Source organism: Rhinopithecus bieti, unplaced genomic scaffold (assembly GCF_001698545.2).
Source record: "Rhinopithecus bieti isolate Rb0 unplaced genomic scaffold, ASM169854v2 scaffold_32090, whole genome shotgun sequence".
NCBI classification, from domain to species: Eukaryota; Metazoa; Chordata; class Mammalia; order Primates; family Cercopithecidae; genus Rhinopithecus; species Rhinopithecus bieti.
This window is the reverse complement of record NW_016813591.1, coordinates 86,782-114,391: the sequence shown is the minus strand read 5'-3', so window position 1 is coordinate 114,391 and position 27,610 is coordinate 86,782. Positions and strand designations below refer to the sequence as shown.

The following is a 27,610-nucleotide window of genomic DNA, read 5'->3' as shown; positions in this document are numbered from 1 at the left end:
GTCGCTCAGCAACGAGGGGAGGAGGTGAAGCCAGTGAAAATAGGGTAACAGCGATGGATGCTGCTAGGAGAGCCAGAGAAGATCACGGAACATGACTCGGGCGGTGGCGGCGCAGCAACCCCCTGGACCCTTATTTGTTGGTAACTTCACAGCAGAGTGCCCTAGCAAAACACCTGTCTCTTCTTTTAACCTTGATAGTGGATTTCTGACAAATTTATAAATTCTGGCTGCGTGGTTTCATAGTGATTTTTTTATTTATTTAGTGTGTCATCATTTTTCTTGTCTTCTTTGAGTGGCAATGGGAATGAGCCTCTGCTTGGGTCCTTTTTCTTTGCTCTGGACATGGTAGCTTCTCACTTCATGTCTTCTATATTTATATTTTTTACAGTTATCTTTTTTGTTTTGTTATGTTCTTGCTGCGTCACCCAGGCTAGAGTGTAGTTGTGTGATCATGGCTTACTGCAGACTTGGCCTTTTGGCCTGAAGTGATTCTCCCAACTCAGCATCTTGAGTAGCTGATACTACAGGCACATGCCCCCATGCCTGGCTAATTTCTGATTTTTTTCTGAGAGGTTGGTTCTCACTATGTTCCCCAGGCTGTTTCCAGACTTTTGGACACAAGCAATCATTTTGCCTGAGCCTCCTGAAGTGCTGCGATTGCAAGCATGAGCCACCATGCCTGGCCTGCTATTTGCTTGTCATGAAATATTAAGAAATTACTTTTTGATTAATATACAATTTCCATATAGATTTGTTTATATATAAATATTATAAATGTTTCATGGATACCAATTTTTTCCCTTTTTTGAGGCAAGGTACCACTTTCTTAGGATGGAGTGTGATGTTATGATCCTGGCTCACCACAGCCTCTTCTTTCTTGGCTTAAGTGATCCTCCCACCTCAGCCTGCTGGGTAGCTGGGACCCCAGGTACAAGCCGCCATGCCCAGATAATTTTTATATTTCTTGTAGAGAGGGGGTCTCACCATGTTTCCCAGGCTGGTTTCAAACTCCTGGGCTTAAGCCATCCTTCCCCCCTCATCTTCTTGCAGTGCTGTGATTACATATGGAAGCCATCACATCTGGCCTAGCCTTTTCTTTTCATGGATTTTTAAGAATTTCCTTTATGCCAGCATCGTGGCTTATGTCTGTAATCCCAGCACTTTAGGAGGACGAGGTAGGTGGATTACAAGGTCAGGAGTGCAAGACCAGCCTGGTCAAGATGGTGAAACCCTGTCTTTACTACAAATACAAAAATTAGCCAGGTATTTTGGCAGGCATCTGTAATCCCAGCTACTCTGGAGGGTGAGGCAGGAGAATTGCTTGAACCTGGGAGACAGAGGTGGCAGTGAGCTGAGATCACGCCACTGCACTCCAGCCTGGGTGACAGAGTGACACTCCATCTCAAAAAAAAAAAAATTTTTTTTTTTACTTTTTTATTTGTATAATGTGAATATATAAATATGTGTGTATATATTCATATATGAATGTGTGTATATGTTCATATATGAATGTATATTCATATATGAATATGTGTGTGTATATTCATATATGAATATATGTGTGTATATTTTCATAACATACACACACACAAACACATACATTGTGAAAGAGATATCTGAATAACTAGAAATTGATAAGTTGCTTCCAGGTTTTGAAACCACCCTTAGCACAAACATGAAAGAAGTACAAACTATCATTATTAATGACCATGGACCAAGATGAGCATGAGTCAATAGTACTTTGCACCTCAACCACCTTCCAGCAGAACATCTCAAAGGGCTGGATATATCTGAACATCATACCCTTTCACACAGACTTGGATGGTTTGTAATTATTACTTTTAAGACCTTAGTGTGATCCTTGTCAGGGTGAAATCAAACTATTTCTCAAATCGCAGAGATACTGAATAACAGCTTTGGTCAGGAAATAGATATTGCATTTGGTTTGTCATGACAGGCTCCCGGCCTTGGCAGATAAAATATAGCAGAAATGTATGTGTGTGCATATTCTTGCACACAGATGTGGGGGTGGAAATGGGGTGGTGTTGAATTTGATAAAACCAGCAAGGGTCAGGCTGCTCGGAAGAGGGAACTTGTTTTGGCAGCAGCTATGTGAGTCTAGAATTAAGAAATGCTTGTAATCCACAGTTTTGTCTCCTGGAAAATAAAGATTATAATTCCTGCCTTGATTTGTGAACTAGGTGATCTGCTATATGCAAAATATCTAGTATATAATAGATGCTGAATTAATACTACTTTCTCTACCTCATTCTTAATCACTGCTTAATTTTAAAAAGTTTAGAATGACTACTGCTTTTCTAAAAGTTATTTGTAATTATTATATAAAATCTAAGTCCTATAGAAAAGTACAAAGCAGCCTGGGTGCTACAGCTCACACCTGTAATCCCAGCACTTTGGGAAGGCAGGTTAGAAAGATTGCTCAAGGCCAGGAGTATGAGACCAGCATGAGGGACATAGCAAGATTTCATCTCTATAAAAAATTAAAAACCAGTTATGGTAATGTGCACCTGTAGTCCCAGCTATGCGGGAGGCTGAGGCAGGTGGATCAATAGAACCCAGGAGTTTGAGACTGCAGCCTGGGTAACAGAGTGAGACCTTATCAGAGAGATGGAGTGGGAAAGAGAGAAGAGAGAGAAAAACAAGAAAAGTACAAAGAAGCAAGTAATCATGAAATTTTCAACCACCAAGAAATAACTTTTAACATTATGTGATATGGCCAGGCCTGATAGCTCATGCCTGACTGAGGCACAAGAATCGCTTGAGCCTCGGAGGCAGAGGTTGCAGTGAGCCAAGATTACACCATTCCACTCCAGCCTGGGCTACGGAGAGAGACTTTGTCTCGAAAATAAAATAAAAGGTGATAATTCATACCTCTTTTTCTGCAAATAGGGAGTTAAGCGGATACATTAATGGATTAAAAATAGCTTTGCCTGGTGCCTTGGCTCATGCCTATACTCCCAGCACTTTCGGAGGCCGAAGCAGGCACATCACGAGGTCAGGAGATTGAGACAATCCTGGCCAACATGGTGAAACCTTGTCTCTACTAAAAATACAAAAATTAGCTGGGCGTGGTGGCAGGTGCCTGTCATCCTGGCTACTTGGGAGGGTGAGGCAGAAGAATCGCTTGAACCTGGGAGGCATAGGTTGCAGTTAGCTGAGATTGTGCCACTGCACTGCAGCCTGGCAACAGAGAGACACTGGCTTAAAAAAGTAAAGAACTTTACATGTTGTATATGTGTTTTAGTTTAAATATATATAATTTTCATTTTGCTTGATACAACAGAAGCTGAAGAAACTAAAGGTGGCAGAATTTCTGAACTTCAGGTAAACACGTGTGAAAGTGATATCTTTTATTCAACATTCACTAAAATTATGAAAAGATAATAAAAGTATCATGATTCTTTTTAACCTGCAGTTTCTATTTTGACCCACATCTGCCGTATTTTTGGAATTGATGCATGTTTGAGAGTTTCTGTTTAATATGTTTATACTTGGATAACTATTCTATTTATTTATTTATTTTTGAGACAGAGTCTTGCTCTGTCTCCCAGGCTGGAGTGCAGTGGTGCAATCTTGGCTCACTGCAACTTCCACCTCCTAGGTTCAAGCAATTCTCCTGCCTCAGCCTTCTGAGTACCTGGGATTATAGGTGCACGCTACCACGCCCAGATAACTTTTGTATTTTTAGTAGAGACGGGGTTTCACCATTTTGGCCAGTCTGGTCTCGAACTCCTGACTTCAGGTGATCCGCCCGCCTCAGCCTCCCAAAGTGCTGGGATTACAGTTGTGAACCACCGTGCCTGGCCTGGGAGAAGTCTTGATTCATTTTCCTTTTCTTCAATTCTTCCTTTAAGTTCTTATTTTATTGTCATCTAGCTCTGGCTCTGGATATGGGAAGCTCTGAGGCTGGCTGGAGGTTCTTCTTACACACACTTATGTTTTTCTGCCCCAAGGCCAGTGGAGTACTTTTCTTTATCATTGAAGTTCGGTAGCTTAGCCAGGGTTGGCTCGAGGCCAGTCATTCCATATTAGTTTTTCCAGGAATATGGTGTGCCCTTTGACTACTGACTATGCACTTCTCTATCACTCCATGCAATCAATCAATCTCTTTCTTTCTTTCTTTCTCTTTCTTTCTTTTTCTTTTCTTTTTTTCTTTCTTTTTCTTTTCTTTCTTTTCCCTTCTTCTTTTTTTTTTTTTTTTTTTTTTTTTTTGAGACGAGAGTCTCGCTCTTTTCGCCCAGGATGGAAGTGCGGTGGCCGGATCTCAGCTCACTGCAAGCTCCGCCTCCCGGGTTCACGCCATTCTCCCGCCTCAGCCTCCCGAGTAGCTGGGGACTACCAGGCTGCCCACCACCTCGCCCGGCTATGTTTTTTGTATTTTTATTTAGAGACGGGGGTTTCACCGTTGTTAGCCAGGGAGCGTCCTCGATCCCTGGAACCTCGTGATCCGCCTCTCTCAGCCATCCCCAAAGTGCTGGGAATTACAGGCTGAGCCACCGGCGCCCCGGCTTACCTTTCTTTCCTTCCTTCTTTCCTTCTTTTCTTTCTTCTTTCTTTCTTTTTTCTTTCTTTTCTTCTCCTTCCTTCCTTCCTTCCTTCCTTTCCTTCCTTCCTTCCTTCCTTCCTTCCTTTCTTTCTTCCTTTCTTCTTCTTTCTTTCTCTTTCTTTTCTCTTTCTCTTTCTTTCCTTTCTCTCTCTCTTTTCCCTCCCTCCCTTCCCTTTCCTTCCATTCCTTCCTTCCCTCCTTCCCTTTTTTCTTTCATTTTTTCTCTTTTTTCTCTCAATAGGAAGAAAAAGTCTACTAATATGATTTTAACATGGGCAAAAGATCAGAATAGACATTTCTCAAAAGAAGACATACAAATGACAAATGGGTATATGAAAATGTGCTCAATATCATTGATCATCTGAGAAACAGAAATCAAAACTACAATGAGCTATGATCCAACCCCAGTTAAAATGGCTTATATCCAAAAGACAGGCAATAACAAATGCTATTGAGGATGTGGAGAAAAGGGAACCCTGGTACCCTGTTGGTGGGAATGTAAATTAGTACAACCACTATGGAGAACAGCTTGGAGGGTCCTCAAAAAGCTAGAAATAGAGCTACTTTATTATCCAGTAATCCTACTGCTAGGTATATACCCCAAAGAAAGAAAATTCAGTATATCAAAGAAATACCTGCATTTCTATATTTATTGCAACACTACTCAAAATAGCCAAGATCTGGAAGCAAACTAAGTGTCCATCAACATGTGAATAAATAGAGAAAATGTGGTACGTATACACAATGGAATATTATTCAGCCATGAGAAAGAATAGAATCCTGTTATTTGCAACAACATGGGTAGAACTGGAGATCATTATGTTAACTAAAATAAGCCAGATACAGAAAGGCAAATTTTGCATGTTCCCAGTCATTTGTGGGTGCTAAAAATTAAAAACAACTGAACTCATGAAGATAGCAGAATGATGGTTACCAGAGGCTGGGAAGGGTAGTGGGCTGGAGGGGGTGCACAGGAATGATTAATGGGTACAAAAATACAGATAGAATAAATAAGATGTAGTGTTTGGTAGTACAACAGGGTGACTGTAGTAAACAATAATTTATATTTAAAAATAGCTAAAAGAGGCCAGATGTGGTGGCTTATATTTGTAATCCCATCACTTTGGGAGACTGAGGCAGGTGGATCACCTGAGGTCAGGAGTTCGAGACCAGCCTGACCAACATGGCAAAACTCTGCCTCTACTAAAAATACAAAAATTGGCCAAGTGTGATGGCATGTACCTGTAGTCCCAGCTACTCAGGAGGCTGAGGCAGGAGAATTGCTTGAACCTGGGGGATGGGGGTGGAGGTTGCAGTGAGCTGAGATCACACCACTGCACTCTGACTCAGGTGACAGAGCTAGACTCCATCTAAAAAAAAAAAAAAAAAAAAAAAAGGAAAAGACAAAATTGGACTGATTAAAAAAAAAAAAAAAAAAAAAAAGTGATAAGAGCATAATTGGACTGATTGTAAAACAAAGAAAGGACAAATGCTTAAGCTGATGGGTATCCCATTATCCCTCCTGTGATTATTACACATTATATGCCTGTATCAAAACATCTCATGTACCCCATGAATATATACACCTACTATGTACCCACAAAAATAAAAATAAAGCATTTTCTAAACTCCCTATCTTGGTCAGATGTGGTGGCATCCACCTGTACTTCCAGTGTCTTTTGAGGCCAGGATGGGAGGATCACTTGAGTCTGGGAGTTTGAGACCCACCCAGCCAACATAGCAAGACTCCCATCTCTAATAATGAAAAACAGCCGGCATGGTGGGGCTCATGCCTATAGTCCCAGCTACTTAGGAGGCGGAGATGACAGGATCCCTTGAACCCAGGAGGTTGATTGCCACCCTGCACTCCAGCCTGGGTGACAGCGAGACCATGTCTCTTAAAAAAAAAAAACCAATCCTAGCATGATCTGACCCTGCCTGCCACCCTCTATTCTTTTCCTCTTGGTCATTGTGCAGCAGGCATCTGGGCTTCTTTCCTGCTCCTGTAAATGCCAGGTGGTTTCCCTCTTCAGGACCTTTGCATATGCTCTCCCCTGCCCGAAATGGACTTCCCATACCTCCTGCCATAGCTGGATTTTTCTCATGTTTCAGACCTCAGCTCACAAATCACCTCTGCAGAGAAAATCCTCCCTCATCCTGTGGAGGGGGAATCATCCTCCTCTTCATTGCCTTGTCCTGCTTGGTTCTCTCAAAGCAGATATCACACTCAAAAATCAGCTTGTTATGTATTGAATTACTTGTCTGTATGTCCTCCTCCCAAACTCATGCCGAATCAGAACAGAGGCTCCCTGTGGGCAGGAGTCCCATCTTATTCATTCTCAGAACCTAATATACTACTTGGCACATAGTAGGCACACAATGAATGTCACTAGAATGAATAAGTATCAAGGGACCGGGTGCAGTGGCTCATGCCTGTAATCCCAGCACTTTGGGAGCCCAAGGCAGGTGGATCACCTCGGGTTAGGAGTTTGAGACCAGCCTGGCCAACAAGGTGAAACCTCGTCTCTGCTAAAAATACAAAGTTTAGCTGGGGATGGTGGTGCACACTTGTAATCCTAACTACACGGAAGGCTGAGGCAGGAGAACCACTTGAATCTGGGAGGCAGAGGTTGCAGTGAGCCAAGATTGTGCCATTACACTCCAGCCTGGGTGACAGAGTGAGACTCCATCTCAAAAAATAAATAAAAAGAACAAAAAAAGAATGAATAAGATCAAGGAAAGGAGATTTTGTGATTTGCCACCTTTACATGGAAATCCTGCTTAACACTGACATTTTTTATTTGATGGTATTTCTATAAGAAGAAATTGAAACTGTGCTAATTGAAAGAGAATGAGGCTAGGCACGGTGATCCCTACCTCTAATCCCAGGAATTTAGGAGGCTGAAGGGGAAGGATCATCTTAGGGTAGCCATTTGAGACCAGCCTGGGCAACATACAGAGACTCTTGTCTCTGCAAAAATAACATTTAAAAAATGAACCAGGTGTGCCAGGTGCAGTGGCTCATGCCTATAATCCCAGCACTTTGGGAGGTTGAGACGGGCAGATCACCTGAGGTCAGCAGTTCAAGACCAGTCTGGCCAATATGGTGAAACCCTGTCCCTACTAAAAATACAAAAAGTATCCAGTGTGTTGGCGAATGCCTGTAGTCCCAGCTACTTGGGAGGCTGAGACAGGAGAATTGCTTGAACCTGGGAGGCAGAGTTTGTAGTGAGCTAAGATCAGGTCATTACACTCCAGCCTGGACAGCAAGAGTAAACCTCCATTAGATATGGTGGCATGTGCCTGTAGTCCCAGCTCCTTGGGAGTCTGAGGGGGCAGAATCACTTGAGCCCAAGAGATAGAGACTGCAATGAGCCATGATTGCACCACTGCACTCCAGTCTGAGGGACAGAGCTAGACCTTATAGCTAAAAACAAAAAACCAGGGGCGGTGGCTCATGCCTGTAATTCCAATACTTTGGGAGGCCGAGACGGGTGGATCACTGAGGTCAGGAGTTCAAGTCCAGCCTGGCCAACATGGTGAAACGTTGTCTCTTCTAAAAAATACAAAAATTAGCCGGGCATGATGGCAGGTGCCTGTAATCCCAGCTAATCAGGAGGCTGAGGCACGAGAATTGCTTGAACCCAGGAGACAGAGGTTGCAGTAAGCAGAGATAATGCCACTGCACTCCAGCCTGGGTGACAGAGCAAGACTCCGTCTCAAAGGAAAAACAAAACAAAACAAAACACTAAAAGAACATCCAGCTGCTTGTCAAGAGACTGGACATGGAGGGGCAATAGTGGGAGCAGGACATCTGGTGAGGAGCTGCCACATCAACATCTTTTGATTACTCCAGGCCACGTTTTGACTGGGGCCTCTGCTAGAATGTGGCCCAGCCTCCCATGCCTTAATTCTGACACTCAGTGTCAGGAGAGGTCCTGTGAGGTCACACTGTGGAGGCTTCTTGGGAAAGTGTTGGCTCTTCAAAATCAGTATCTTGATTCATTCTTTTGATGCTGGAGACAATGACCCGTCTCTCCTCATATGTCTGATCAAGACAGTTAAAAGCAGAGTGGAGTGTCTCTTTGTCCAGGAGGTTGGGCTGCTCTGGAGTTTGCACAAACACAAATAATCATCACAGGCTCTCAGGCCACGTGTCTTGGTTATGACCCAAAACAGCCCTTTGGCAGTGGACGTCTACATAGTGGAATTTCCCAAACACCTCTTAGAGAGAGAGTCTCACTATGTTGCCCAGGCTGGTCTTGAACTCCTGGACTCAAGAGATCCTCCTGCCTCAGTCTCCCTGAGTGCTGGAATTACAGGTGTGAGCCACTGAGCCTGGCCCTTTGTTGTTGTTTTTAGACAGGGTCTTGCTCTGTCATTCAGGCTGGAGTGCAGTGGCATGATTATAGCTCACTGCAGCTTCAAACTCCTGGGCTCAAGTGATCCTCCTGCCTCATCCTCCTAAGAGGCTGGGACCACAGGCATGCACCACCACACCCAGCTAAATAAAAACTTTTTTTTTCTTTCTAAAGACAAGTTCTCACTATATTGACCAGGCTGGTGTTGAACTCCTGATCTAAAGCCATCCTCCTGACTCCGTCTCCCTCCCGTATTGAACACCTCTTTTCCCAGGTTTAAAAATACAGTCCACTATTTGAGAAGGAGGAAGAAATGAGTAAGTCAGAAAGCCAAGAAGTCAACCAGGCTTGCCTGGATAAGCACTACATCCCTTAAATTGGTTTTACTTCAGAGATACAGGTAATTAAGGGTTTTCTTTTTTTTAAGTTCCTACTTGGCATGTGAATAGTTTCTTCCTCAGTAAATTTGAATCTCAAGTGTCTATTCTGCGATCGAATGACGCAAATTTTATACACATGGGAAGCCATTATTAAATGATTGTGCTATAGAAAGGAGTGAACGGGGGTGGGTGTGGTGGCTCACACCTGTAATCCCAGAACTTTTGGAGACTGAGGCAGGTGTATCACCAGAGGTCAGGGGTTTGAAACCAGCCTGGCCAACATGGTGAAACCCTGTCTCTACTAAAAATACAAAATTAGCCGGGTGTGTGGTACATGCCTGTGATCCTAGCTACTTGGGAAGCTGTGACAGGAGAATCACTTGAACCTGGGAGACAGAGGTTGCAGTGAGCAGAGATTGTGCCACTGCACTCCAGCCTGGGCAACAAGAGTGAAACTCCATCTCAAAAAAAAAAAAAAAAATGCAGTGGATGGGACGGGGCAAGGCAGGGGCAGATGTCACCATGCCTGTGTCCCTGTGCTCCCCACCCACCTTCTCTGTCCCTGCTCCCCATGATGTTTGTCAAGGGGCACAGTGTGCTGAGGGAGGGCTTACCGGGTGACATATCCAGAAGACATCATTCTTGTCTTCATGGAATCTACTTACTTTGATCTAACTTGTTTACTCATAAAGTTTATTAAATGTTCACATCAGCAGCTTCTGAATAAGCCAATTGTTAAAACATATTGATGTTACTGGATTCTTAAAACAAGCTGGAGACCAGGTGTGGTGGCTCACACTTATAATCCTAACACTTTGGGAGGCTGAAGCGGGTGGATCACCTGAGGTCAGGAGTTCGAGACCAGCCTGGCCAATATGGTGAAACTCCCGTCTTTACTAAGGAAAATACAAAAAAAATTAGCTGGGCATGGTTGTGGGCACCTATTATCCCAGCTACTTGGGAAGCTGAGGCAGGAGAACTGCTGGAACCCTGGTGTCAGAGGTTGCAGTGAGCCAAGATTGCACCACTGCAGTCCAGCCTGGGCAATATTGCAAGACTCCATCTCACAAACAACAAAACATAACCAAAACAAGCTGGAGAAGGGTTTATTTTAGGTTCATTTTGGAAATGTGAAGACAGGCAATGAGAGGGAATGAGTTGTCCAAATTCAGGCAGCGAGCTAAAGACCATGTGGTCCCTGGCCCTTTGCAGCCAGAGTGTGTGGGCCGACTGTGTGGGTGATATGCACTCCCCTTCCGTCTGCCGATACTACCATGTTCCATATCTGGCCTCATCACCTGGAGACCTGGAAGTTTTCTTTGGTTTTGACCTTTGCCACAAGGTCTTCTTACTTGCAAGTCCTGTTGGTTGTACCCCTTCCAGCCACTCCCATGTCTTCCTCCTTTTTATCTTGTTTCATTTTTTTGTTTTCATTGTTTCAACCCAGCTAGAATCATACCTGGCCCAGATTACTCCAATAGTTCCTAGTTAGAGTCCTCTAAACTCTCTTTTTTAAACAAAGATGACTGATCAGGTGGCTCATGTCTGTAATCCAAGCACTTTGGGAGGCTGAGGCAGGAAGATCACTTGAGGTCGAGTGCAAGACCATCAAGGGCATCAGAATGAGACCCTCTCTCTATGAAAAAATTTAAAAATTAGCTGGACGAAGGAAACAATGTATACAGTGATCCATTTCCAAGACAAAGTGCTTTAAGTTAGCTTAGGTCAGCAAACTACAAAAGAAACAGTATATACTAGGTTTCTGCTTGGACACTCAGTGCCTGCTTGTCACTGCCCCCATCCTTTTAGTTGCCCACACCTGAATCAAACAAGTTTAGTCTGAGATGAAAGTTTACTAGCCTGCAAAATAGCTGTTTTTTTTTTTTTTTCTATTCTTATCAGTCTGCCCAGCTACTTGGGTCATAAGTCAAATACTTGAAGAGACTCTCAGCTAACTAGGATTGCAATGCATTGTGGGCTGCAACAAAATGCAGGAGGACAACTGTAGAAAGTAGAAAAGTTCCTCTTCAAAGCTCGTTTTGGTTTAAACATAAAATAATAGACACTAGGAATAATAGCTCCTTACTCTAAAGCCTCCTATCAACTATTAGTCCTTACACTTTAGCCCATGGAGTTGCTTGGCTTACTCAGGCATGTCTGGACAGGCCAAGGCAAGTCTTAGCTCATAGTTTATGCCCCTTCCTTATTTGGAAATGTTATTGTTTCCTTAAAAACTTTCATAAGCAACTTCCTCTCCTTTGTTCTTCCCTGCACTTACCTATTTAGGGAAGTTTTAGGTCATTAGCAAATCGGGTATCAGTTTAAGATTGTCAGGTTCAGCTCCAGCCAGTGAATGCAGGACATAGCAGTAAGGACGACCGAAATGCATAAGGGATAAATACATCTGCTTTTCCTTTGCTCAGGTGTGCTCTTACCATTGTTCCATCTGTGACTGAGCACCCTTTCTGCAGAAAGTAAAGATTGCCTTGCTGAGAGATCTTTTGTCTTCGTGCTAACTTTTCTTCATGGCACCAATGATCTATTTCTAACAATTTTGGTATTTCAACAACAACCCTAAGGAAAACACCAAAAGCCCCTACCCAACAACCAATAGGCGACATCCAAGAAGATTGTGACCCCATAGTACTCAACCTATGAGGAACCAGGGGAGGGACCTGCACACGAAGGGATAAATTGCTTGTTGAAACTGTGCTGGGTGTGCCTGGTGCCAGACACCCGATCCTGCAAGACCATCATTGAAAGTCTGACTTTTGCTGTTCTCTGGGTCTCTGAGTCCATTCTTTGGGTTTGGACAGGTGAGTTTGTTTCTCACACTGGGTGTTGTGGTACATGCCTATAATCTCAGCTACTCAGGAGGCTGAGGCAGGAGGATCACTGGAGCTCAGGAATCTGAGGCAGCAGTGAGCTATGATCATGCTGTGGCATGATCTCTGCTCACTGCAACCTCTGCCTCTCAGGCTCAAGCAATTCTCCTGCCTCAGCCTCCCAAGTAGCTGGGATTACAGGCATCCACTGCCATACCTGGCTAATTTTTGTATTTTTAGTAGAGACCAAATTTAACCATGTTGGTCAGGCTGGTTTCAAACTCCTGACCTGAAATAATCTGGCTGCCTCAGCATCCCCAACTACTGGGATTACAGGCATGAGCCACTGTGCCTGGCCTCAAAAAAACATTTTTTAATTACAAAAAAATATAGTCTCAGCCAGGTGTGGTGGCTCACACCTTTAATCCCAGCACTTGGGGAGGCCGGATCACCTGAGGTCAGGAGTTCGAGACAAGCCTGGGCAACATGGTGAAACCCTGTCTCTACTAAAAATACAAAAATTAGCCGGACATGGTGGCGGGCACCTGTAATCCCAGCTACCCAGAAGGCTGAGGCAGGAGAATCACTTGAACCTGGGAGACAGGTTGCAGTGAGCTGAAATCATTCCACTGCACTCCAGCCTGGGTGACAGAGCAAGACTCATATTAAAAAAACAAATAAAAAATACAACATAAATAAATAAATAAATAAAATGTTTAAATTATTTTAGACAAAAAACTAAGAATAGGATGGCAGGAGTGTGGGAAATCACAGGCTTCAGGGTTCCTGAAGGTAACTGAGTTCTGAGACTAAGTTTAGGCTGGTAGCCAGGGTCTTATTTATGCCTGTCTTAAATTATTTTCAGGGTCCCAGCACTGAGCTTCACAGAGCTTGGAGGGAGAGGACCCCAGTCGAGACACATCACAGGGGCCTTGGGATGGCAGTGTGCAGTGCAGTCTCTGCAAACTTTAGGATTTAAGCCTAGGTCTAGCCTGTTACAGAGCACAGGGGAGCCCCCTCTGTTTCACCTTGAGGCAAGACCAAGGGAACACCCTGGTCCTTGATTACACTGATAAAACAGAGGAAGTGGGTAGGGAAATCATTCATTCATTATATTCTGGGAATGAACAGAACCTCCACATCAAATTGAGTGGTGATTTATTAAAGGGAAGCCAAGGCCAGGCGCAGTGGCTCATGCCTGTAATCTCAGGACTTTGGGAGCCGAGGTGAGTGAATCATCTGAGGTCAGGAGTTCAAGACCAGCCTGGTCACAAGGTGAAACCCCGTCTGTACTAACAATACAAAAAATGGGCTGGGCATGGTGGCTCACACCTGTAATCCCAGCAGTTTGGGAGGCCAAGGTGGGTGGATCGCCTGAGATCAGGAGTTCAAGACCAGCCTGGCTAACAGTGAAATCCTGTCTTTACTGAAAATGCAAAAATTAGCTGGGTGTGGTGGTGGGCGCCTGTAATCCCAGCTACTTGGGAGGCTGAGGTAGGAGAACTGCTTGAAGTCAGGAGACGGAGGTTGCAGTGAGCCAATATCACACCACGGCACTCTAGCCTGGGCAACAGAGCAAGACTCCATCTTAAAAAAAAAAAAAAATTAGTTGGACATGGTGGCAGGCACCTGTAATCCCAGCTACTTGGGAGCCTGAGGCAGGAGAATTGCTTGAACCCAGGACATGGATGTTTCAGTGAGCTAAGGTAGCACCATTGCACTCCAGTCTGGACAGCAAGAGTGAAACTCCATCTCAAAAAAAAAAAAAAAAAAAAAAAAAAAAAAAATTAACATAAATAAATACCAGGAAGCCACATGGAGGGGTGGAGAAGGAATACTAGCATCAGATTGGCTTTGGTGCTAATTGAAGCTCTACCTTTTACAGTAATTGGGCAAGTTACTCAACCCTCTGAGATTAACTTTTCTATGAAAGTAGCTATTCCTGTGTTTGGCTTAAGGGGAGTGGGAGCAAAGGTTATCAGAGTTGATGTGTGACTCAACTCAGAGTTGAGGGTGAAAATTGGGGATAATAACACCTGCCTTACCCTGGTGCAGATACTAAGATGTTTATTTATTTATTTGTGGAGACAGGGTGTCGCTCTGTCGCCCAGGCTGGAGTGCAGTGCCACAATCATGGCTCACTGCAGCCTTGAACTCCTGGCCTCAAGCCATCCTCCCACCTCAACCTACAGGGATTTACAGGCATGAGTTACTGTGCCTGGCCAGATCTCATGAAGTTTAAATATGACACAGCATCTGGCAGGTAGACTTGCTCAGTGGAGGCCTCTTTTTTGCCCGGTGGGTCAGCTGGTCCTGTGTGTACAAATGATGTTTATTGGCTCACTCCTCCTCCAGATTTATAAACATGAGCATTTTCTCTGTACTGACAATAATGAAATAAGGAAACTGAGGCTCGGAGAGGCAGTAGAGCCTGACCAAAATCACATGGTGAACAAGTTGCAGAACTAGAATTCAAACTCCAAGTCTACCTCCTGGACCCAAGCAAGCTCTTAACCTCTGTGCTATGAGCTAATAACACATGGAGAATTTTGATTATTTTGCTTAGCATTTACCACCATATAACGTAATATGTATTTTACTTATTTATCTTGGGATGTCATTTCTGGGATTAGGTTACAAAAAGGACTGTGATCTCACTCGCTCTCATTTTCTGTTTCTGTCTCTTCCTCTTTCCCCTCCCTAGCCCTGGGGTAAGCCAGCTGCTTCTTATGAAGAGGTGCAAGTGGACAGGACCTGTATCTCCAGCCAACAGCCAGAGAGGATCTGAGGCCTGCCAGCAGCTGTGGAAGTGAGTTTGAAAGAGGATTCTGAAGCCTTGAGAGAGTTGCAGCCCTGGCTGACAGCTTGATTGTATCCTTGTGAGAGCCTGAGCCAGAGGACACAGCTAACCTCAACCAGATTCCTAGCCCATGGAAACTGTGAAGAAAAAAAAAGCTTATTGTTTATTAGGCTGCTGAATTTGGGGTGATTTTTACCCAAAAATAGATAATGAAGACAAGGATATTGCTTATTACTCAAAATCACTATATAAAGCCCCTGAAAAATTGAAAACTGCAACCAGGGAAACACTGAAACTCTCCAAGAACACTGCGTTTCTTCTTAAAGACAGTGAGAAAATCACATACATCTGTTTTCCTTTTAGTTTTGGCCACCAAGAAGCTCAGGGCCAAATTTATCATGCAATCTTAATAATTGTGTAAGCCCCTATGGTCTGCTTATCTGTGTTCTTATTCCTGGCCTTTCATTTTATTCTGACTTTTCATTTTCTTTGTCCTGATTGTATTAGCTCATCTTTATAGTTTCCTATATTATGTGAATTATAGCAAGCTACCTCAAATTTAGCTTACAGAAAAGTAAGGCATTCGTAAACTTTTTTTTTTTTTGAGACTCTCACTCTTATCACCCAGGCTGGAGTGCAGTGGCACTATCTCAGCTCACTGCAACCTCTGCCTCCTGGGTTCCAGCAATTCTCGTGTCTCAGCCTCTCGAGTAGCTGGGATTACAGGCGCCCCCCCCTACCCCGGCTAATTTTTTTTTTTTTTTTTTTTTTTTTGTATTTTATCAGAGACAGGGTTTCACTTTGTAGACTAGGCTGGTCTCGAACTCCTGACCTCAAGTGATCCACCTGCCTCGGCTGCCCAAAGCGTTGGGATTACACGCGTGAGCCCCCGCGCCTGGCCTATAAATCATTAAAAAAAAATTTTTTTTTTTAAATTTAAAACATAGTTCTGCACATTAAAAAAAAAAGTTTTGCACAGGTTGAACACAGCACAGAGGTGGTAGTGGGAAGATCAGGTCATAGGAGTGTGGCTCTAAAGCTCCAAGCATTGGCCAGGGTTGATTTGGATTGGGTCAGAAATATCAAGTGATAACCACGAAAAATGGAAAAAGGATGGCAATTGATTGCCATCCCCAGACGGAGGGGCTGAGGCCTCGCCCAGTCACCCACAGTGGCATCCTTGCAATGTGTTCCTTGCACCACTCCCCTAAGTCTCTCCCGCGCTGGCCCGCCGGGCCCCACCCCTCCCCGACCCTACCCCACCGGCACCGCCCAGCCCCTCCCCTGTCTCCCCGGGGCCCCACCCTTCCCCAGGCCCCACGCCTGGCAGCCTCAGTCTCCCGCGGCCCATCCGGTCTCCCTGGCGGTTGAGCGCTCCGCCCACTCCCTTCGCGTCGGTGAGCGCCTGCCCCGCCCCGCCCCGCCCATCTCACGCCTTTCGCCGCAGCTGGGCCGCACGCCGGTTGGGGCGGGGCCCGGATCAGGAGACTAAGCCAATGGGGCGCGGCGGCGGCGGTGGCGGTTGCGGCTGAAACTGTCCGGGTCACCACAGACTGTGGCGGCTGAGGTGGAGGCGGCGGGAGGCGGCGGGAGGCGGCGGGAGGCGGCGGGAGGCGGCGGGAGGCGGCGGGAGGCGGCGGCGGCAAGATGGCCTTGCCAGTCCTGCTGAGAGTGTCGGTGCTTCTGTGGGAGAGGATGGCCGGATATGCAGTGTGGGCTGCTGCAGGATCCTGCTATCTACGCCTACCACGTGGAGCTGGAGAAGGAGCGGGACCGGGAGCACCGGGCCATCTGTGACCTGGGACCCTGGGTGAAGTGCTCCTCTGCGCTTGCCTCCCCCTGGTAGCCGGCGTAGGGGAATGAGCCAGGAGCAGCCGAGAGGGGCGTGGGCGGAGTCTAGGACTGGGGAGCGCACGGCGGGAGCTCGGGCCTGGAGGCGGCGGGGACTGGGCCGCGGGGGGACTGACGGGGCCGGCCCGGGCAGAGGGCGGCGTCCGGGCGCTGCTGCCGGGGGGCGACCCGAGCCCTGGTCGCGGGGAGGAGGTGGCGGGCCCGCGAGGCCGCCGGGGAGGGATGAGGTGGCAGAGTGCAGCCGGGAGGCCAGGGCAGACGGGAGCGGTCCGGCGGACTGGGTTGGAGCGTGAGGGGGCTGCCGAGGGTGGGTCCCGGCCGGCCTGTCAGGTTTCCTGGTTCTCGGGAGGCAGGCCGGGGGTGTGGGGCCCTGTCCGCCGCACCCGCGAGACCAGCGGCCACCTCTTGTCTCTGTGGCGGAGGCTTTGGGGCTGGCTCCGACCCAGGGAGGGTTGCTTTTCCCACTGTCTTACTGGTGCTAGGACAGGCGTTTCCGTGGTCAGACCTCTTTGCACTCCAGGGCTAGTGAGAATTTGCGGACTTACTGGGACGGTGACATTTGAGGGCAAACACGAATTTGACCCTACTCTGAAAGAAGATACTGGCACTTAACAGATCTGATTTCTTGGATTCCCCCTCGTATATTTCAGTGTGCCTGAAGGGGGAAATGGTCTGAGTTCGAGTCTACTTTAAGCTTCATTAGAGTAAAGGGCAAGTATGTTATGTATATGGCGGTGTTTTAGGTATTGGGATGACTTTTAAACATTGTTGCTTATTAGTATAATAGGATACCCACAACAGATGAAAAACACACGCTTTGCTAAACTAGAGCGATTGGTTTGTTTTACTGATCATTTTAGTTTTTCTTAAATGTTGTAATTGGTTTGTCTGTTAACGTTTTATTTTAATGCATTAAATTTTCCTAGGCAAGTTACTTTGAAAAGGGGGGGGGATTTACATTTTAAAAGTGGCTGCTGGTTTTTTTTTTTTTTTTTTTTTATGGGGAATTAAAACAACAAAGTCGAAGGAATGATTTCAAAATTGATGTTACAATTTTAATAAGAGACTATGTCTGATATTTAGATGTTTGTTAACAGTAGTCACATTTGAGCGATTTCTTCCCCTCTTGTTCATTGGTAAATTGGTATGTATCAGAACGGTATAGCTCACTAGTTTATTTCCACTCACATATTGTTGATTACGTGAACAAGGTAGCATTGGAGTTTGTCTTGTTATTGGTTACAAACTTTAGGCAGCTGATCTTTCCACTTAATCTTTTTCATGGACCAGATACTCTATCTCATTTGCTTTTAAACCAAAATCCTGTAGCTTTTTACAGGGGAAATAATTATCATAGGGCCAAATGAAACTTTTTAAAAATGCATTTAAAATGTAGGTATCAGGTTACAGGGGAAAATACACGAATGTGACAAAAAGCTCACATTTGTTGTTCGTTATTCAGACCAAGGTTAATAGGCTGATTAGACTCTCAGATACCCTCTGAGAACCGTTGAGTGTCTTCTATGCAAACATTTTTATGTTATTTCCACTTTCGGAAAGGACTTTTAAACTTATAAGTACCTTCCACCCAAAGTTAGTTGAATGAATAAATATACAAGGAAAACATTTTCCATTGTGTTATTTTTATAATTTGTTTTTTTTCCAATGAAATTTATTTTCAAGTATGTTGGCAAAAAAGTTATTTCAAATTCATTGGCAAAATGTGTTCATAAATCTGTTTATAGTATTATAATTTTGTTATCTGTGTGGTCTGTAGTCACGTTCTCTCATTTCTGCTATGAGCAATTTGTGTTTTGGGTGCGCTTTTTTTTTTTTAAGATTGAGTCTTTCTCTGTCACCCAGGCCATAGTGCAGTGGTGCGATCTTGGTTCACTGTAACCTCCACCTCCTGGGATCAAGCAATTCTTCTACCTCAGCCTCCCAAGTAGCTGGTATTATAGACACGTGTCACCATGCCTGGCTAATTTTTTGTATTTTTGGTAGAGATGGGGTTTCTCCATGTTGGTCAGGCTGGTTTCAAACTCCTGACCTCAGGTGATGTCCCCGCCTTGGCCTCCCAAAGTGCTGGAATTACAGGCATGAGCCAAAGTGCCTGGCCGTTTGGGTGTTTTTATTAGTCCAGCTAGGTGTTTATCAATCTTTTCAAAGCAGCAAAGTTTTGCTTATTTAATTTTCTCTGAGACCTATTTCTTATTTCTTTGCTTTCTGCTTTTATTTATTTATTTGTTTGGAAATGGAGTCTCCCTCTGTCACTCAGGCTGGAGTGCAGCGATGCGATTTCAGTTCACTGCAACCTCTGGCTCCCTGGTTCAAGGGATTCACCTACCTCAGCCTCCCGAGTAGCGGGGTTTGCAGGATACCACAACTGTGCCTAGCTAATTTTTGTATATTTAGTAGAGACAGGGTTTCACTATGTTGGCCAGGCTGGTCTCGAACCCCTGACCTCAAGTGATCCACCCGCCTCGGCCTCCCAAAGTGCTGGGATTTCAGGCATGAGCCACTGTGGGGGGTCATGCTTTCTGCTTTTATCTTAATTTTATGATTTTTGTTTTCTCCTGGAATTTTGTCTTTTACTCATTGTATATGCACACTTTCTTTTATGTCTCTGCACATTTATAATAACGGTTTTAAAAATCTGTTAGTAGGTCGGACTCAGTGGCTCACTCCTGTAATCCCAGTCCTTTGGAGGCTAAGGCAGGAGGATCGTCTGAGCTCAGGAGTTCAAGACCAGCCCAAGTAACATGGTTTGCGACCCTAGTCTTAGCTACTTGCGAGGCTGAGGCAGAACTGCTTGAGCCCAAAGCTCAAGATTTGTGCCACCACACCCAGCTTTTTTTTTTTTTTTTCCTGTAGAGATGATGGTTTCACTATGTTAGCCAGTCTGGTCTCAAACTCTTGGCCTAGAGTGATCCTTGGCCTCCCAAACGGATGGGATTACAGGCCTGAGCCACCACGCCTGGCCTCACATATTTTGATGTATAAAACACCAAAGATCCTTTTAAGGAGCTGAACAAATCAGTAATTTTTAAAGAAAAAAGTAGTGGGAGTGTCTAGTACAACAAACATTCCAAGCTGGCCACAGTGGTTCATGCCTTTAATCTCAACACTTTGGGAGGCTCAGGCGGGAGGATTTCTTGAGCCCTGGAAAGCTTGAGGATTTCTTGAGCCCTGGAAAGCTTGAGGATTTCTTGAGCCCTGGAGGTTGCAGTGAGCCATGATCATGCCACTGTATTCCAGCCTGGAAGACACAGTGAAGCCCTGTCTCAAAAATAAATTAACTAATAAATCCAGAACCAGTGCTCACTTCAGCAGCACATATACTAAAATTGGCATGACACGGAGAAGATGAGCATGGTACCTGGGAAAGGATGACACACAAATTCATGAAGCATTTTAGGCAATATTATTTGTATTTCAAATAATTGGCCCACTTTTGTTAGTTTTGTTTTGTTGGAGTTTTTATTAAAATAAATTATCTGCTTACAGAATATGCTGTAATTCATTATATAATCTCTAATTAATTTTGACTTTGTTGCTCTTTAAGCTTTGAGAAAAAATAACATTCAAATGTATGAATCTTATCCTAACTTACTTTGATGTTTTATTTTATACTTACAGAAGCTCTCCCAAGTATCACATAAAATTCTTATGCTTAAGTTTGTTTTTCTCATGTTATTTGTGTTTGAATCAATCACCTATCAGTTAGTAATGGATTTTTTAAAATATTATTTAAGAACTGTGTGTATTCTTACACAATGATAATTACTTTTTATTTTTAGATTTATAGTATCTGCCTATTATTATACTAAAGCTGACAACTTCCCTTTTTAAAATAGTGATGAAACACACATACTATAAAATTTACCATTGTATCTATTTTAAGTGTACATTTTAGAAGTAATAAATGTTTTCACATTACTGTGCCATCATCATAACCATCCACCTCCAGAACATTTTTTGTTTTGGAAAAGTGTAACTCTGTACCCATTAAACAACAATCTCCATTTTCCCCTCCCCCTGACCTTGGCAACCACTATTGTACTTTCTGTCGACATGCATTTACCTATGCCAGGTACCTCATAAAAGCTGAACCACTTAGAATTTGTTGTTTTGTGACCAGTTTATTTTACTTGACTTACTGTCCTTAAGGTTAATGTATGTTGTAGCATGGTTAAATTTTTTGGTGTTTTTTGTTTGTTTGTTTTTTTTGAGACAGACTCTCCCTCTGTTGCCTAGGCTAGAGTGCGGTGGTGCAATCTCAGCTCATGGCAACCTCTGCCTCCCTGGTTCAAGCGATTCTCCTGCCTCAGATTCCCGAGTAACTGGGACTACAGGCACCCACCACCACACCTGGCTAATTTTTGTATTTTGAGTAGAGATGGGGTTTCACAGAATTGAACTCCTGACCTCGTGATCTGCCTGCCTCAGGCTCCCAAAGTGCTCAGATTACAGGCATAAGCCACCATGCCCAGCCTATTTTTTTTTTTTTTTTTAAGATAAACTATATCCCATTCTATGTGTGAGAATGGAAGGTCCTGACCTAAGCAATTTTGGAAAACAGTACTTTAATTGGATACTGTAGGACTCAAGAACTATACAAAAACACTGTATTCTAGTTGAACAATTTGCTTCCCAAAAGGGTATGGACTAGCAATTCTGAGTCTACTTTACATGTTTGTGTATGTCTACAGACACACAAACATACACACACTTGTTCCAATATGTAAGGAAAATGTCTGTCTGTCTCCAAAACTGGTGCAAAGCCTGGGAAATGTGAACCAGATTTGTGTGTGTATTTGAGTTACCAGTGCCATTCACCTCATTGATCCAAACACCCTACAAGTTGCCGATACTGATGGGAGCACTTTCTGGAGTAACCCTTTCAATAGTTTATGTCATCTCAAACAGCTAGAGGAGTTTATTGTGATGGAATGCAGCATAGTCCGAGATATAAAATGTGGTGCCGATGCTGGAATGATGTAAAAAAGCATACCCTCAGGGAAGTCTGGGTACATAAGCCATCTGAAATGAATACAGATAAACAGTATTTTTGTCGTACTCATTTGGGACATCTTCTAAATCCTGGAGACCTGGTGTTAGAGTTTGATTTGGCCAGCTGTAATTTAAATGACGAACATGTCAACAAAATGAACTCGGATGGAGTTCCAGATGTGGTATTAATCAAGAAGAACTAAGACTGGACCAAACATCAGTGACGTAGAAACTGGAAATTGAAAGAACTTGCGAGAGAGAGAACATGGATACAGATGATGAAAGGCAATACCAAGATTTTCTTGAAGATCTTGAAGAAGATGAGGCAATTAGAAAAAAAGTCAACATTTACAGAGAATCAACCATCCCTGTGGAAAGTGATGATGATGAAGGAGCACCTCGAATTAGTCTGACTGAGATGCTTGAAGACCTTCATATTTCCCACGATGCCACTGGTGAAGAAGTTGCATCAATGATGACATGAGACATTGTAGACTGTTTCAACATATGTGGGCTTAAGAAGTTGGACAAAATTACCTTAAGTGTCTCTTCCATCTATACCTCCAGATTTCAAGCAGAGAAATTAAGTTTTAAACCTGAATAAACATGATTGTTTTGATTGCTCACTCAAAGCACTGAAAAAGATGGATGGCTTTGAAGTTTTAGATAATAAATGATTACAGAGAATGTAATTATTATTGATATTTAGGCGATTTTACATGTGAAATTTTATCACTGTGCTTTTTTATATAAGACACTATAGTATTTTCACATAGTATAGTACCCTGGATGTAAAAGCTCAAAAATTGTGATTCCTTGGACATTCACTAAATCTTCAAGCAAAACACATTTTACATTCTTTTAGGTTGATTACTTTAGTGAAAGACCATATGAAAATCATTTTAATATTGTTAATATTGTTACATACTTTGATACACCTTACATCATTTTTATGTTCTTCAGGGAGGGAAATTAGGGTTCAGTTTATCACTGGATGATTCAGGAGGCAAGTCAATCTTTTTTATTTCCTTATAAAATTAATATCTTCAAAAGCTGTTAAACAGAGGGTTATCTTAATTTTTATGACAGTAGAAGGAAATATATTTAAAATATTTGTAGATTTGTAGCAAATAGAGACTCATTATTTAAAGATTAAATAACAATTTTTTTCTTCTGTTATTTTTGCCAATTTAAGGTGGCTGCTGCGTATGTCATATAAATGTCTTCCTACCACGTCAAAAATGTTGCTTTTAAAATGTTTGTTTATAAATTGAGAAGGAAGGAATTTTCTCTCTGTAAGTTTCTGTCATTGAACACACCACCATCAAAAAGAATATTAGAATCCAGCACGAANCGAAGGTAATGACTAATAAAATGAAGTACATTCTTTATAAAACCATTAATCACATTTGAATGAGGAATGCTTTCCACATCCTTGAAGAAAAACTGGCTTGGGTTTTAAAGTGTTCTGAAAATGAAGTATTAAGATCCTATTTCTCCAAGCAAGATCAGACTTACTAAGTATACCACAGCTAAGAGCTAATTCATTCATTTTATGTGTGCTACTAAATCAAGAGATTGAGCAAGTCAAAAAACAAACAAAAAACAAAACCACCTCCCCAAGAGTCTCTCCAGAAAAAAAGGGCCGCCAAGACCATCTTGCCATTGGTGAATTTCTTTGTGGTCATGTACCAGATGGATTTAAGTCTCTCATCCTACTCGATCCTGATATCAAGATACGATCCAGCCATCCTGGGTGTCCAGAAGCTTGTGACCAGTGCCTATGCCACTGTGAGCCCTTTGGTGCTAATAAGGTCTGAAAAAAAGATAATTGATGTTCTGCAAATGATGAGACAGAAGTATCACATATTTTTTCTTTCAAAATAATTATCTGAAAAAGATTCTAACACCAGTTAAATTATTCAAGTATCAGAAAATTTGATATTTTATTTCATTACATGTATAGTTTAACACTGTTATTTTATGTTAATCATTTGAAGACTGATGCTGCCAAAGACTTCAGGGATCCTTTAGTTCATCGTCCACCGTGATTTCATAGCGCAATATGTTTGCAGTTTCTTGCATTTCCATTCCTTGAACTTCATTTTAATTTTTTTTTTTCTTTTTGAAGTGTATCCTTATAAGCTCATGTTGGTAATAAGATTTCTCCTTTTTTTACTTTTGGAAATCGTTTAGTGCGTCCTTACTTATTCAAAATATGTTAGTGAAGTATCTAATTATTGGTTGAACAGTAATTTCTCCCAGCACTCTTACTTATTTCTCTGTTTTCTGGCTGAACACAGGCTCTGGAGAGTTTGCTCTCACCTTCATTGGTTCTCTCTTCTCTCTCATGGCTTTAACATTTTTTTTCTTTTCTTTGGTGTTATACAGTTTGACTTTTATTTCTGTTGAGTATTTTTTGTTGGTGGTCACTTTTAATCACAATACACTTCGCATTCAAGGGTTCCCATCTGATATTCAGTTTTAGAAATTTATAAATATTTGTTATTAGTGTGATTTGTTAGTTGTATGTAAGCTAGTGAAACCAATGTGTTTGATTTCATCTCATTTTATTCTTTGTACATGTATAATCCTAATTATTGTGGTTATTTTGTTTTTCTGTAGTTTTATTTCTTCATTTCAGTATTCTAGTTCACTAATCCTGTTGTTACTAATTTGTTCTCATTTAATAATTAAACCATACATTGTATATTAAATTTATTTTTCAGTTGTTCAATTTCTATTTCAGTCTTCGCAAAACATGCCTGTTTTGTGTGTGTGTGTGTGTGTGTGTGTGTGTGTGTGTGTGTGTGTGTACGTGTTTGAGACAGAATCTCTGTCATCCAGGCTTGAGTTCAGTGCTGGTCATAGCTCACTGCAACCTCAAATTCCTGCTCTCAAGAGACCCTCTCACCTACACCTCCCCAGCAGCTGACAGTACAGGCACACACCACCGTGCCTGGCTTATGTTTTTGCATCTATTTGTTGTAGAGATAGCTTTTGCTTTGTTGCCCAAGCTGGTCTCAAACTCCTGGCCACACGTGATCCTCTTGCCTTGGCCCCCACAAAGTGCTGGGAGTACAGAATAAGCCACTGCCCCCAGTGCCCGCTTTAGAATTTCATGTGTTTTCAAAATTATTTTGATATTCTCTTTCCCCATTTGTGTTACTGAATATGTTTCCAATCTATGAAGTTTATGTGATGTATAATTTCTTCTTTCCCTTTTTGGGTAGCTTATTTTGTGTGCTTCATAATTTACAATTTGGTTCTTACATTGTACAGACCTCACATTTGGGATGGCCCCAGTTAGTAACTTTCTCTGTTTATTCCAAGGGGCAGAGTGGACAATCCTCACAGGCTTTAGGTCTGTGTAATCAGTCCTGCAATCAGAGCCATATCTGAAGGCGACTCTTAACTTCTTGCTTTCATGACTCTTGTTAATTTACCTCTTGATTCACTTCTGGTCCTGGGAAGTTCCCGTATTTTTCTACCAGCTCTGCTGGGCAGTTTTAGAATTCTTGTAAAATTTAAAGATTTTTAAGTTACTACATTAAATGACCTTTGAGAATATGTTATTCTGTACTAAAACATGAAATGTACACACGTGTTGTGAGTAAAAATTTTTACATAAATATTTTGTGTAGAATAGTGCTACATGAGAAATTTTAATTTTTCTTATTCAATGCCCATGTATTATACACTAGCATTAGCTATGAAGTGTAAATATTTTCTTAATACTTGGAAGAATTTTTATGTTTTGGACAAATATCTGAAGTGATCATGCTCCATTTTAATGCATAACTCCTGCATGTGGTCAGAATTGCTGTTCTTCTCTAAAATTAAGAATCTTAATTAGTAGAATTAAATATACAAATTCAGGTCTTTTGGTTTCAGTCATGAAGCCTCCTCCTTAGCATTTCTCTGGTGCTATAAAAGTAATCTCAGTTTGAATGTTCTATTTAATCTAGATGTCATTTAAAACAATCTTAGGGATAAAAGACTACGCACTGGGTACAGTGTACACTGCTCAGGTGATGGATGCACCAAAATCTCAGAAATCACCACTAAAAAACTTATCCCTGTAACCAAACACCACCTGTTCCCCAAAACCTATTGAAATAAAAATTTACCTAAAACTAAAAAAAAAAATAAAACAATCTGAAAGGAAATTTGCATGTGGCTACATGTTACTTGTTACTTTAATTTTTATTGTCATTTTACAGTGTTCAAGAAACATTGCTTATAGGAGTTCTGCCTTCGTGAAGTTAAAGACACTAATTTAGATTTAAACCCTTGCAATATTAAATGATATTCTTGGTATTAGAAAATTCTGTCCATCCTCTGTTTAGTGCTCCAAAATGCTGATCACTTTCCCACTTATTAACTTTCTAATAAAGTTTCAAACTTTGGTTTTTATTATTATTATTATTTTTGAGACAAAGTCTATCTCTGTCACCAGGCTGGAGTGCAGTGGCACAATCTTGGTTCACTGCAACCTCTGCCTCCCAGGTTCAAGCAATTCTCCTGCCTCAGCCTCCTGAGTATTTGGGACTACAGGCATGCACCACCATGCCCAGCTAATTTTTGTATTTTTAGTAGAGACTGGGTTTCACCATATTGGCCAGGATGGTCTCAAACTTCTGACCTCATGATCTGCCTGCCTTGGCCTCCTAAATTGCTGGGATTACAGGCAGGAGTCATCGCCCCTGGCTTTTTTTTTTTTAGTTTCAAACTTTATAATAATTACTTAACACTCTTTTTTTTTATACCAGACAGTTGATTTCTGTGATCATTTTAAAATCAATTAATTTTCATTGTAAATGTATCAGTTTTTCATTTAATCTCTGTGTACACAGTGAACTCTTTGGTATTAAATGTACATGTATATGGCTTGAAATTACAGCTAACACATCATTAATTATATCTAAGAATTAACCACTCTGATTAATCAGATTTTCATCTCTTTCTACTATTTTGCATTTACTGCATCATTTTGTGTGTATTAAAATTTATAATTCCTTTCTCTAAACATATTTCCAATATATGAAATTTATGCAATGTACAAATATTAATATTTAGGAGGTACTTTCAGTTTGTCATTTAGGCAAAATCAAGTCTGATGACACAGTTTTCCAGTTAACTTTGTTCTTTGTTACCTATTTATAATATTTAAGTTTAATGAGCCCATAATTATATTCATATATACATACACATATAAATGATTATTACAGTAAAGCAATTTAACATATGCATGAACTCATGTAGTTTTCTTTTGGTGTCAAAGCACCTAAAGTTTACCCTATTCAAAAATTACCAGCATATAGTATAAAAATAGTAACTATAACCTTTAAACTGTACTTTAGTCCTCCAGTTTCATTTATTTTATATAACTGAAACGTTGTGTCTCTTCTCTCCCCAGTCATCATTCTATCGTGTCTCTATGTATTTAAACTTTTTAAAAGTTTCATATATAACAGAAATTATGCAGTATTTTTCTCTCTCCCTAAGCTATTTCACTAAGCTTAATATCCTCCATGTTCATTTATATTATCACAAATGGCAGTATCTTCTCCTTTTTAAAAGCTGAAATAGCCAGGCGCGGTGGCTCACGCCTGTAATCCCAGCACTTTGGAAGGCCGAGGCGGGTGGATCTCGAGGTCAGGAGATCAAGACCATCCTGGCTGACATGGTGAAACCCCGTCTCTACTAAAAATATACAAAATTAGCCGGGCGTGGTGATGGGTGCCTGTAGTCCCAGCTACTGGGGAGGCTGAGGCAGGAGAATGGCGTAAACCCAGGAGGCGGAGCTTGCA

General features: G+C 42.2%; 1 pseudogene; it reads left to right on the top strand.

The window, feature by feature from the left end:
- The first annotated feature begins 21,338 nt into the window (after positions 1 to 21,338).
- On the top strand, positions 21,339 to 22,281 carry LOC108513093 (60S ribosomal export protein NMD3 pseudogene; annotated as a pseudogene).
- The last annotated feature ends 5,329 nt before the right edge of the window (positions 22,282 to 27,610 follow it).